Below are 13,430 nucleotides of genomic sequence, written 5' to 3'. Positions count from 1 at the left end.
CAAAACAATGCTTTCAATTATGCTGTTTGTAAAGAAGAAAGAAGGCACCTAACAGAGATTTTGAATTTATCCAATAAAGCAGATATTTTGAGTTTATCCAATAAAACAGATTGAAAAATTCTGAACGCAGTAAATCATTCTCAGTCGGTGAAGGGGAACTGCTAAAGCACTTCCCTGGCATTATGGACAGGTACCTTGGCAATTTGAAGTGGAATAATTTTTAATTCAGGAAGAAATAAGTGCTTAGACCTTACCAAGCTATTCATGGGGAAAACGATCTGGCTTCTAGCATAAGCCTCTAATGACCACCTGCTCAGATTACTGGCATGCAATACTAACATGCTGGTCATAAACACTTCTTTTGACACACAGGTAACATCTTTGGCAAGCTAGAGCAGTCTGATTTTATTCCATTGGTTTCTAATTAATACTCCACTTTTTACTTACTTAAAACATTGTATTGACAGTATACATTTTAACAGATGCTCGGTATAGGTCTCCACCCTTTGCTCTGTGGTTATAGAGGATCAGTATTGTGTGAACAAGAGAGAGGCACAGTCAAGGTAAGGTCATGCCACAATGGCTTGACAACTCATCTTCCTTCTTTCATATTTACTATTTGTTGACAAGCAAAGATAGGAACATCTTTGCTAGCCATTAATTTTTAGGGCCAGGAACTTTTGTCAATGCTACAGAAGGTGAAATTTTGAAATAAGTGTCATAATGAAACAGTAAAATATGAAGAAGTGATTTGTATGTTAAAAAACTACTACCCATTTGGAGACTTAGGCTTCTTATTGAAACATCCTTTTAGATATCCATGAACACAACAGAACATTTTAGATATGTGATGAAATTTCCTTATACCCCACTGGTACTACACAAAATTTCCAAATTTGAGAAATGGTCATTAAAAAATGAAGATGCTTTAATATATATACAAGTGCTTTGTACACCCACAGGAAATAATGCTACTCTCTAATTTCCTTCGGAAGATTAAAGCAATACTTTGCAATGTTATAAATTTCTTTCTTTCAAATGAAACACAACATAGCTCACTTGTTACTCTTGTAAACAGAACATATTCACTACAGCGCATTTTAGGGACAACACTGTAGTGGGTAAGGGAATGGAGGTTAAAGTGAATCTATCTGGTTTGAATCCCAGTTCAGTAATATATAAGCTATGCAACTTTGATAAATTTTCGTAAGTTCTCTCTGTTTCAGTTTCCTTATATGTAAAATGGAGATAATAACAGTTCTTACCCCATGGAATTGATTGTTGTTTTAAAATAGTTATCATTTGTAGAGCAGTGTCTGACACATAGTAGGTCTTTTGTAGGTGTTTGTTAGATGCATAAAATGAACTACTTTTTAATGGTTATTTTCAATGAACTAATTCTCAAGAAATTAATAGCTTCAGTCAGAAGCCAATAGTTTCTTTCCCATACCAGAGAATGTAGTATAAGTGTCCTTGATCATTTATACATGAATCTTTATTTTATTTTTTTTAATGAGTCTTTATTTCTAAAACAAGGTGGCCTTTTAGGAATAACCAATATTGAAGTCGTGCATATCCAAGGAAGCTTATCTTCCTTGGTACTTATCTTAAATGAGTTGTTCATCCTTGTATCTCACTCAACACCTGTCTAAGGAGTCTAATATTTGATAGCAGTGATTGAAACACCTTTGAGAAAGACAAACAGCCAGGGTAATGTGTAGTTGAAGGACATGGGCAGTAAATTTACCCACCTTCCTTTGAAGACGGCAAAGCACTACAGTGGCCCCCCTCTCTGGCCCTGTCTCCCACTGCTCTCTCATCACCTACAAAACTCCAGTCACCCTGGTCTCCTCTGTGGATTTTGTGTGGGCCAAACTTATTTCTGTGCCAGGGTCTGGAACATCTTTTCTCAGTTTTTCACTTGGCTGTCCCCTTCTCATTTGCTTTCAGCTCAGGTGTCACTGTCTCAGAGGGAATTTCCCTGATCATTGGATTTCATATTGCTTCTGCCACAGTCAGAGACTTCCAACCACATTATTTAATCTTGTTTCCTTGACAGCACTTAGAAGCATCAGAAATTCTTTGATTTATGTTTATGCTGGTTGTTCCCGATTCTCCATTCAAGTACAAGCCCCCTCTGAGCAGAGAGCTTGTTTGTTTTTTGTTTTTTTTCACCTCTCTGTCTCCTAGACAGTACCTGGAATAACGTAGGAGGACCTCAATCAATATTTGCTGAATGTATCCTCACATTCTGTGGATGAGAGAGCCCATGAAACTGGAATCCTCACGTACAATCTGACAGTGGGTACAGATCATGCCCTTTCTGGAACTTAGTATATAATAGGAACTTGCTATTGTCCTCAAAGCAAAGAGAAAGAAAAATCCCTGAGCAGCAAGTGTCCCGGTCAGGAGAATAAGGTTAGGGAGGACATGAATTTTAGCCAGAGATCTAAAAGAAGTTAGTCTTTGAAACAAAAATAATTTGGATTAGGAAATGGAAACACAGCCTACTTCACTGTCCTAACTTAGATACTTGCTGCCTCTAGATGAATCACCACCGGGACACTGCAGGCTGAGGAAGTTTGGCACAAATGTTCAGGCTGGAAAATGACAAATAAATATCTGGAATGTGATTGATTACTCTAGCAGCTTTTATTTTAAAAACAGCACTAGTTTTTAAAAATTTATTTCACTTAATAAGTATGTTTCAAGTACTAGTGATCTCTTTTACATTATAAAGCAAGTATATCCATGCTTATTCTGTTTCTGTCTCGTGATCAAATTATATGTTCAAACCCTGAAAGTCTGGTTGGTTTGAAAAGTTGGTTCTTTTAAATTCAGATGGTAAACTTGGAGTCATGAAAAATAAATCAGTGAAATGTCTCTTGTAAAGGTTGTGCATTTTAGATCATATTTTTTTAGTTGATCATTCAACATGGGTGAACTGAACTTCCTAGTATCCCATTGATGCAACTGAATGTAGTCCTGTGCGCCTGCAAAGTTGCCAAACAGATTCAAGAGAAATGAGTTCTAATTCTTGTAATTCGGGCAAGCTCCTTCTCTTCCTGAGATTCAGTTACTCCCTGTATACCACAGGTACTGGGCTAGATCCATGGCTTTCAAATCACATTTTGCAAGCCCTAAGAATTCTTCTGTGTCCCTTTAGGGCATACTGCAAAACAATTCCTGATCCCTAAATCATCTTCCACAATTGGAGGCCTGTAAGTTAAATAATAGGAGTCAGTCCTGTGTTTTCATTTACTATTTTCTCTCCTGGATCTCAACATCCGCTGGGATTACGGTGGTTTCTCTCAATATGGAGGTCTCATGGGTCTCTTTTTAGGCCATGTTTATGGGGTTAGAGTGGGAAATATTTGGTTGGATGGCAACCATAGATCCCTTAGAGACACTGAGGTTGGAGTGTTGCCTCTAACTACTTAGGCAGTAAAAGTGAGGGCAGGGACCCACCATGGCACCTTGTTTGATGGTCATATGATAAAATTTTATTTTATTTTATTTTATTTTATTTTATTTTATTTTATTTTATTTTTGAAACAGAGTTTTGCTCTCGTCACCCAGGCTTGAGTGAAATGGCACGATCTCGGCTCACTTCAACCTCCACCTCCCAGGTTCAAGCAATTCTCCTGCCTCAGCCTCCCAAATAGCTGGGATTGCAGGCACCCACCACCACGGCAAGCTAATTTTTGTATTTTTAGTAGAGACAGGGTTTCACCACGTTGGCCAGGATGGTCTTGATCTCCTGACCTCAAATGAGCCACCTGCCTCGGCCTCCAAAGTGCTGGGATTACGGGAGTGAGCCACCATGCCCGGCAATAACATTTTCAAAGAGATTGCCATCACCATCACCATCCAACATCTTATTTCATAAAACTTATTTTATATGAGTTAAGTTGATAGCTGAAAATCTTGTATTGGATAAATGTAACAGGAGTCTTGGAGTAGAGTTCCAAATCTCAAGAACTACTGAGTCCAGGCAGGTGATCAGAATGAATGAAGCAAACCAAGAAAGGAGTCAAGGAAGTTCCTGGTAAAATAAGGCTGGAACTCTAATGAGCTGGTGACTGCACTAAAGGGATAGCAACTACTGACTCAAACTGCTGCCATTGGAAATATGATGTGGCCAGACATTGTGATTTTTGTCGAGAGAAACTGGAAAACTGGAGTTTTAAATGTAAATTCCCTCTCAATTTTGAACCCTGGACAACCAATTTATGAGTAAAGGAAACTCATCTGTGTGCCAGATTTGGGCTTTGGGTATCAATTTCTATTTTAAGGAACAATTTGATTGCTTTCTTTTGGATGTGAATTGTATACCGGGTGCTCCGTATATATTCTTCCATTTAATTTTTGAAACTCTGTAAATTAGAAATTAAAATATATGTATTTCTGACTAGGAAAATAAGGTGTAAGTTATAGTACTCACCTAAGATTCCATAGATCCAGCTCAATTCAATTACTCCCTGTATGCCAATTGAATTGACATACAGTTTCTGTACCACAGTGGCAGTGTCTCTTCTTAGGTATTCTAGAAGAAATATGTGGAATGCCTTTTCAGACAGCTTTTTTGCCTATTAATGTCATTATTCAAATAATGAATATATAATGGAGTATAAACAAACACAACTCTAATAGCAGGCCCTTATAAGCCATTATTAGAATTTAAGTACACATAATGAAATCACCATTAAATGACTGCTAAACAAACATTTGAAGGTTGCTTTTGAAACTGAAGTTTTGCACCTCCCTCTTTAACTTAATAACTTCTACAGGGTCTACATCTTGTCTCTGGCCTCAGCAAAATGGTGTGCATGTCCAAACAAGTCAATCAATATGCAAATCCAATTCATGACTGAACTCTAAATGGCGTTGGCTTTCCAGTCTTCCCATGGCCTCTCCTCCACTCGTTGCTGCTGCTTCTTGATGTCTTCTCACCAATGTCACCTCTGCACTGTGTCTTCCCACACTTGCTCTCCTGCCAACTTCCACACCATGACTGTGGAACTATAGATGGGTCAGGGTAGTGGGGGACACTTGCAAGATATCACACAGGGATGGTCCCCAAACTGGCATTGAGTGTGTCATGCCAACCGCACCCAGGCCGCCAAAGCAGAGGCTCCAGAAATAAGGAACAATGAGTGTATAAACCTGAGGCTTTATTCCTCTAGATTAAGTTTTTAGAAGAACAAAAAGGTACAATTTAGAAGATTACAGGTAAAATGTCTTTTATGGCCAGGCACGGTGGCTCATGCCTGTAATCTCAGCACTTTGGGAGGCCAAGGCAGGTGGATCACTTGAGGTCAGGAGTTCAAGACCAGCCTGGACAACACGGTGAAACCCCATCTCTACTAAAAAAACAAAAATTAGCTGGGCATGGTGGCACGTGCCTGTAATTCCAGCTACTCGGGAGCCTGAGGCAGGAGAATCGCTTGAACCTGAGAGGCGGAGGTTGTAGTAAGCTGAGATCACTCCATTACACTCCAGCCTGGGCCACAGAGCGAGATTCCGTCTCAAAAAAAAAAAAAGAAAAGAAAAAGCCTTTTATGTCTCCCTGCCATTTTTAGTTAGTGGCTATCAATTTATGATTTCAAAGGGTCACACACGTACCTCCAGGTTGCAAAAGTACTCCCAACATATCCGGAGTACTTTCGCTATTTACTTTTTCAAGTTACAGTATCAGGAGCCATAAAATATTGTTGACATAATCTTCTTTGATGAAAAAGCCGTGCTCAGTGAAACCTGCTAGAGGAAATCCTACTATCAGTTTCTTGATGTACACTTAGAGCCTTCTGCATGTGTTTTTCTCTTAACAAAAATTAGGAATCTATCACTATCAAAGTATTACAATTTTATAATAAACTTTATAAATAGCAACTCAATATTCAAATCTCTTTGTGTCATATTTTCCAGAAAGTAAGTAAAGTCATGGAAACTATGAATGTAATTATTAAAATGTATAATTTTTATCATTAAAATTTTATTCATTTTTTATAAAGAACTTATACATTATATATATTTGTATGTATGTCTCATAGCTATATATACTTACATATTTACATATATACAAATATAACTTTATTTGTGGGGTTCAGTATCCAGAATATATTAAAAACACATACAATTCAACAATAAGAAAAGAGACAGCAAAATTTTAAAATGGGCAAAGGATTTGAGGAGACATCTCTCCAAACAAAACATACAAATGTCCAACAAGCACATGAAAAGATGCTCAGCATCCTTGGTCATGAGAATAATACCAATCAAAACCACAGTGAGGTATATTTATGTCAACAAAAATGGCTATAACTATTCCAGAAAAAAACAAAAAATAAATATTGGCAAGAATGTGGAGAAACTGGAACTCTTGCGCATCGCAGGTGGGAATGTAAAATGCTTCAGCCACTGTGGGAAACACTTTAGCAGCTCCTTAAAAAGTTAAACATAGAATTACCATATAACTCAGCAATTCCACTCCTACATATATATATATATATATACACACACACACACACACACACACACATATATATATATACTCAAAAGAATTGAAAAGAGGTACTCAAACAAATGAATGTACAAACATGTTCACAGCAGTATTATTCACCATATTCAAAGAGCGGAAATAGCCCAAATGTCCATCAATGGGTGAATGGATGAACCAATTGTGGTATATACATACAGCAGAATATTATTGCACCGTGCATGTAATGAAGTACTGACATATACTACCACATGGATGAATCTCTAATGCATTGACACAAAAAGCTATTGTATGATTCAATTTATCCGACATGTTCAGAATACGTAAACCCATAGTGACAGAATTCAATGTGGTGGCTGCCACTGGATGTGGGGAGAGAGATGTAAGGAGAAACTTCTTATTGAATATGGGTTTTTATTTTGAAATTACGGAATTGTTTTGGTATCTAATAGAAGTGGCAGTTGCACACATTATGAATGTACTAAATGTTACTTAATTGTTCACTTTAAAAGGATTTATTTTGTTATGTAAATGTCACCTCAATAATTTTTTAAAAACTTCTTTTAAAAATTGTATTTGTAATAATTTTCAGTATGAGTAATCTATAATAATTATTGCATTATTCCTGGATCATAGACTAAAGCTTCTGTTACAAGAGAATAGACTAGTCCAGGAAATTAGGCTCTTAGGTGCATTAGAAGAATCTATTGTGATCCATTGTTGTTGACAATAACAGGAATATTTTTATTCTCAATGAAAGAAAAAAATTAAATTTAAGTTACACTTGTTTTACCCAGTTGCCACTCACACCACTATGTCTCTATACAAAGCACAGAGGAAACCACAGAATTTACCCCACCCCCGCCACTTATTCCAGATCTACATTTTACAGCCCATGAGCACTCAAAATGCTTAAACCTGTCATATAAGAAAATCCCTTTTCTGACCCCTACATTTTCATCTTTCAGTTTTCTGCTTAACAGCACTCAACAGAGCAGCTCTTCCAAGGAGACTTTTTCCAACATCCAGCCTCATCTTGCCTCCTTCTCATTGACGCTCCAATTCAGTCTAGAGGAAACAAAAAGCAAAGTCTCTCCTCCTTACCAAGACCTGCCCCACCACTGACCTCTCGATCTTATGCTCCTTTATTGTCCTCATTGAAATCTGTAGCTGTTGAAAAGGATGAAAAAGTCCATCGTTTGACATATCCAAAATTCGTGGATCTGATTCTTAAAAAACAGAATCTCCACTGTCGCTTTGGAAAGCAGTTGGCAGTTCCTCAAAAAGTTAAACATAGAGTTAGCATATAAGCCAGCGATTCTACTCCTAGGTATTTACCCAAGAGAATTAAAAACATAGCCCAGACAAAAATTTGTGCATGAATGTTCACAGCAGCATTATGCATAGTAGCCCCAAAGTGGAAACCATCCAGATGTCCATTACTGATAGATGGGTAAACTAGATGTGGTAAATACATACAGTGGAATCATTTCAATCATAAAAAGGAATGAAGTACTGATTCCTTCTACAACATGGATGAACCTTGAGAATATTATGCTAAATAAAAGACATCAGACAAAAAAAATTATATGTTGAGTGATTCCATTTACATAAAATACACAGAACAGGCAAATGTGTATACAGAAAAAGTAGATCAGTAGTCAAGAGCTGGGAAAGAGGGCACGCGGGAGTGACTGCTGATGAGTATGGGGTTTCTTTTATGAGTGATGAAAAAGTTCTGAAATTAGATAATGGTAACGGTGACACAGCATTCTGAACATACTAAAAACTATTGAATCACACATTTTTTAAAAACTAAGCCCAAAAATATTTCAATCGCCAATTGTTTAGCATTTAGTTGTCTTGCTATCTTAGCTATCTGGAAGTTCTGAATAGGTTTAGACAGCAGTCAAATCTGATTTGAGGAGATTTTGCATGTCCTTCCAGGACTACTTTGCAAAGCCTTACTCTAGAAAGGTTACAAAGTAGTGGGGTCCTGTATTCGGACCCAGATATGACTTTAAGCAACTTGGTTGCCTGTTCGAAGCCCTTGTCCTGTTATTTGTAAAATGAAGCCAAAAATATTAAACTCATTATGTATTTCGAGTATTAGACAATAATATACTCAATTTTGCCTTTAGTACATATTCAGGAAATGGTAGTTACTTCTATTCTTAGAGGGCTTGATCCTCATTTCTCAATTGTAAAAAATACTGGTGCTCATATTATTATTTTTAAATCTGTTGTTTACAGTTAAATCTCTATATGAATTCCAGATGAGAAATCAAAAAAGTAATAAGCTAATCAGCTGGTTGAAGTTATGTGCTAACCAATGGAAGGAATGACTATTACACTTTACCCCGGGTGTTTAGTCAAATGTATCTCTGAATCTATAATTTTTACTTGATTCTTTGCATCAATGTCAACAGTCTTCAACAATACATTTATTAGGACAAGTGTCCATAAAAACATTAGAGGCAAATTGATGCTTAATAAATCAAATAATTTTTAAGATACTATTTGCATCACCTTTTTTTCTACTATGAGTTTTGCCCATTATTTCTGGGGAAAGAATGCAAACAAATTGGGAGGCCGAGGCGGGCGGATCACCAGGTCAGGAGATGGAGACCATCCTGGCTAACATGGTGAAACCCTGCCTCTACTAAAAGAAAAAAAAAAAATTTAGCCGGGCATGGTGGCGGGTGCCTGTAGTCCCAGCTACTCCGGAGGCTGAGGGAGGAGAATGACGTGAACTCGGGAGGCGGAGCTTGCAGTGAGCTGAGATCATGCCCCTGCACTCCAGCCTGGGCAACAGAGCGAGACTCCGTCTCAAAAAGAAAAAAAAAAAAAAAAAAGGAAAGAAAGAAAAAGAAAAGAATGCAAACAAAGGTGTAAAAGCCATGGTCTTCAGCCTCTAGAGTTTTGTTGATAAGTGTTTATGGAGGAGAATGCTGGCAATCATGGACTAGACATATAAGAAACAAAGGGAGATTCTTTCTTCAGCCTTAGAAAGGACTTGTGGTTAGTCAACTGTGCTTTATGAGGAGAAAAGAATTTTTATTAAAACGGATGTGAAAAGTCAGCTTTTTCATCTTCTGACAACATGGCAACAAAGAAATGATTTACCTTTCAGTAAGAGCCAGGACTAGAACACAGATATGAAATACTTCTGGCCATAGAAATGTTTCTGACTGCAGAAATAAATTATTTTGGTCATTTATTGCAAACTGGAAATGTAGAAATTTATTCTCCAGGTTTGAAGAATAAAATAGCCAAACAATGAATTGTAATAAATTAAATAAAGCTCTGCTTTAAAATAGGGTAATAGCCTAGATGGCTTTAAGAATTTTCCTCCCTTCTATGATTATATCATTTCAATTTCACCAGAAAACTGGGCATATCTTGATGATACATCTGATAAAATACAAATTGGCAATACTGAGTAGGTTTCAGGCGGGGGCAAATCTTACTACAAGGTATAATGAACAAGAAAAAGTCTTTTTAGCTTAGGTTTGCATTTTTTGCATTTTGTTAGTATACAGACTTCAAATTTTAAATTTTCTAATGGCTGAAGTTACTTCCTTTTACAGAAGACTTTAAAAAATTGCAATGTTTTAATTGGTTCACATTAAAGACTCTTAGAAGCTTGAAGAAAAAAAGTCTTTCCAGATGAGCAAGAGGTTGGATAAATGTAATGACATATGGTTTGTTTTTTATAGCTACAATATGCGAAAAATAGTAGCATAACACATGTATTCAATGATATATATGTATTTATACACATAAATATATATTCTGCTTGTAAATTATGAGATAAGATTCTTTTGTACAAATATGATTTTGTTTTCTTTCTCTTTCTTGTTCCCTTTAGGAATAAAAATAACAACTGAAACTTAGAACAATTTTAAACATCTCATTATACCAGAGATCTTGCAAAAGATAAAATCAACGAATGCAAAGCCATGATGCCACAAAGTCCCCTGCACAGACTTGTGAGCGGGCTGTCTGCAGGGTCTCGGAGCCTCAGGGCAGGAAGACTGTCCGTTGATCTTATTACTGAATCTTCCCTCCACCCCAGCAGGCTTCCTCAGAATCCTTCCAGATGGATGGGTCATGAACTGATTTTTAAATATCTCTCAGGAAGGGTATTTCTCACATCCTCTGGCAAACTCAGAACTTCCCCTGAAAGTTTTTCTTTTATTACCCCTGGATCCCTGAGCCCATTAAGTCACCCATAGAGATGTGAAGGACATCTGATTATTATATTGTATGTACTTAATTTTTAGCTTTTCAAATGCTCTTGTTAAGTGGCTCTTGATCCTTTTATCTTCAAAGTTAAAACTAATCAATAAAAATTTTTCCTCAAATGCTATACATAATTTTTCTTTGATCTTTTGAAGGTTCACACCTATTTTCAGAAGACCCTTGTTATGGACCCTTGGATGGTATCTACATGCACTGTGCTCTTCCTAGGTTAGAGCACAGGGTATTAAAATACTGTCCAAGAATCAAAAACAAACCTCAAGCATATCAGGAAAGCTTGACTGGTCGCTACTGCAGTATTATCAAACAGAGCTGGGCAAATCCTAGGGATGGGTGTTGAATAACATTGAGAAGAAGGGAGCAGTGATTTTGATTCCATTACCTCTGAGTGGTATCTTCCTCTCTCTTCCTTCATTGTAGTTGTTTTTCCATTACTTTTGCCCTGTCCTATGCTACTGTTTTCCATCCAGGCTCTGTTGCCACCACGTGTCTGTGAAGTTCACTTATTTTACCTAGCTAATCCTCAGTCACTGAAAAGTCTAAGTCTTTGACTTCCAAAGTGATAAATGACCAATTAGTGCTAATGCTCCATCCCCACAGTCATTCTATTATGGCTTTAACTTTTTAATATGGGAAATTTCAAACATAAAGTAAGCAGAATCGCACAATGAACCCTGTTTATCCATCAGTCAGCTTCAACAATTATCAGTATTTTGCCATGGTTGTGTCATCTGTACCTCCACCCACACCTCAGACTTCTTCTTTTTGTAACTATTCTTTTTTTTTTTTCCTTTTAGGTAAAATTTACATAAATTAAAAATCACGAATCTTAGCTGTACTATTTTGATAATCGGATAAACCTGGTAACACATACCCATAATATAGAATACTTCCATCTCCCAGAAAGTTCCCTCTTAGGCAATCCTCTCCCATCCTCTTCCAAGAAACAACCACAGTTCTGAGTTTTTTTAACTTCAGTTTTGCCTGTTCTTGAACTTCTATAAATGGATTCGTACAGTATATAGTTGTTCATGTCCATCTTCTTTTATGCAGCATAATGTCTGCAAAATTCTTCCACATTGCTGCCTGAGTCAGCTGTTGCTTAACTTTTGTTGCTGTATGAATTCCGTATCACAATTTGTTTATTCTTTCTCTTGTTGATGGATAGTTCAGTTGTTTCCAGTTTTTAAGTATTGTAAATAAAGCTTATTTGAACACTTTTTTACAAGTCATTTTGTGGACATATGTTTTTATTTCTCTTGGATAAAATACCCAGGAGTGGATTGCTAGGTCAAAGCATAATTGTACATTTAGCTCTAAACTTTTACCTTTTTCCAAAGTAGTTGTACTGTCACTCCTTTATAAATTACATTTTTTTGGTTTGTTTTGAATGGATAATTCAATCAAATGGTCAAACAATCCAAATCACATAGTAGGTATATATAAAGAAGTATTCTTTGCATCCTGTCCCTGTCCACATGCACCTCACTTATCCACACTGCCCCCTACAGGTAAGCACTTTCATCAGCTTCTTGTTTATTCTAATTTTTTGACGTAATTACAAAAAATAAACATGTATTTCTGCCCCTCTACCTTCTAAAACAAAAGGTAGCCTACTACATACCCATTCTGCACTTTCCTGTTTTCAACTAACAGTATATCTTGGAGTCTTTCCATATTGGTAAATAGACAGCATCCTCATTTTTTTTCTAAAGAGTCTTCTATTGCAGGCCCCTTGGATTAGTTCCCACCTGTTACTATTGTACTCAACCTTGTACCTACATCATTACATATCTACATAACAATATGTATGGGATAAATGTTCAGAATAGTGCTTTAGCTTTACTAGGCCAAGAACTATAGGTATTTGTCACTTTGATAAGTATTACCAAACTGCCTTTCAAAGGAGTTAATATTCTGTACTCCAATCAGCAACGTCTGAGAGTTCTCCCTGACCATAGGCTTCCCACCACAGCTCACTGTGAACCTGGATCTTTGCCATACTCAAATATTCCTAAGTATTCTGAGCAGCTACAGAAAATAAACATACAATAACCCCACAAGGCATGGTTTTGTGTAAATTATTAAGAATTTCAAGATGGTAAAAGCATTAAGGCAATCACGAGGTCCTGCATGCAGCCTCATGCAACTGGACAGATTGCGAATCTGTGGAAATTGTCCTTAGGACTAAACATCATAAAGAAATCATATATGACACTAGTCATAGAAATACAGGGCTGCCACTTTCCTTGCCTCGCATCTAAATCAATGAATAACTGTATTGATGGGAACAGGCCAAGTAGAGGCTCATGCTGGAATAGTCATCGAAAGAAGATCTGCAAGTCCAAATTGCACTTGAGTTCTGTCTTAATTTCTGACAGTGCGGTGTCCATGAAGAAGCCTGATTGTCCCTCTTAGAGAGGAGAGCAGGGCACAGTGCAGTGGGGTTCTTATTGCTTATACATCTTCAGAATGCTTACCCTTATGGCACTGGGAGCCCCAAGAAGGAATGTCAGTGGGCTGGAGATAAAGTCGCGGGAAATTTTCTGAAACAACTAGGGATAGTCACTTCTAGAATAATGGAAGCAAGTAGAGTGGAGGGAAAGAAAAATGTTTGGTAGTTAAATATTGGAAGAGGATAGTTACTGCAAGGCCAGTGCTTTCTTGA

The 13,430-nt window shown here is 37.0% G+C and overlaps 1 long non-coding RNA gene across 1 annotated transcript in view; it reads right to left on the bottom strand.

The window, feature by feature from the left end:
- Nucleotides 1-13,430, bottom strand: part of LOC111546067 — a 59,605-nt gene that overhangs the window by 5,239 nt on the left and 40,936 nt on the right. The window contains exons 2-3 of the long non-coding RNA XR_002732633.1: nucleotides 5,626-5,757; nucleotides 4,445-4,546 (exon numbers count right to left, since the gene is read on the bottom strand). This is a non-coding gene — a long non-coding RNA (uncharacterized LOC111546067). The remainder of the gene's footprint in view (nucleotides 1-4,444; nucleotides 4,547-5,625; nucleotides 5,758-13,430) is intronic.

Source organism: Piliocolobus tephrosceles, chromosome 11 (assembly GCF_002776525.5).
Source record: "Piliocolobus tephrosceles isolate RC106 chromosome 11, ASM277652v3, whole genome shotgun sequence".
Taxonomy (NCBI): Eukaryota; Metazoa; Chordata; class Mammalia; order Primates; family Cercopithecidae; genus Piliocolobus; species Piliocolobus tephrosceles.
The sequence above is the reverse complement of the archived record's forward strand: the minus strand, read 5'-3'. Positions and strand labels throughout refer to the sequence as shown.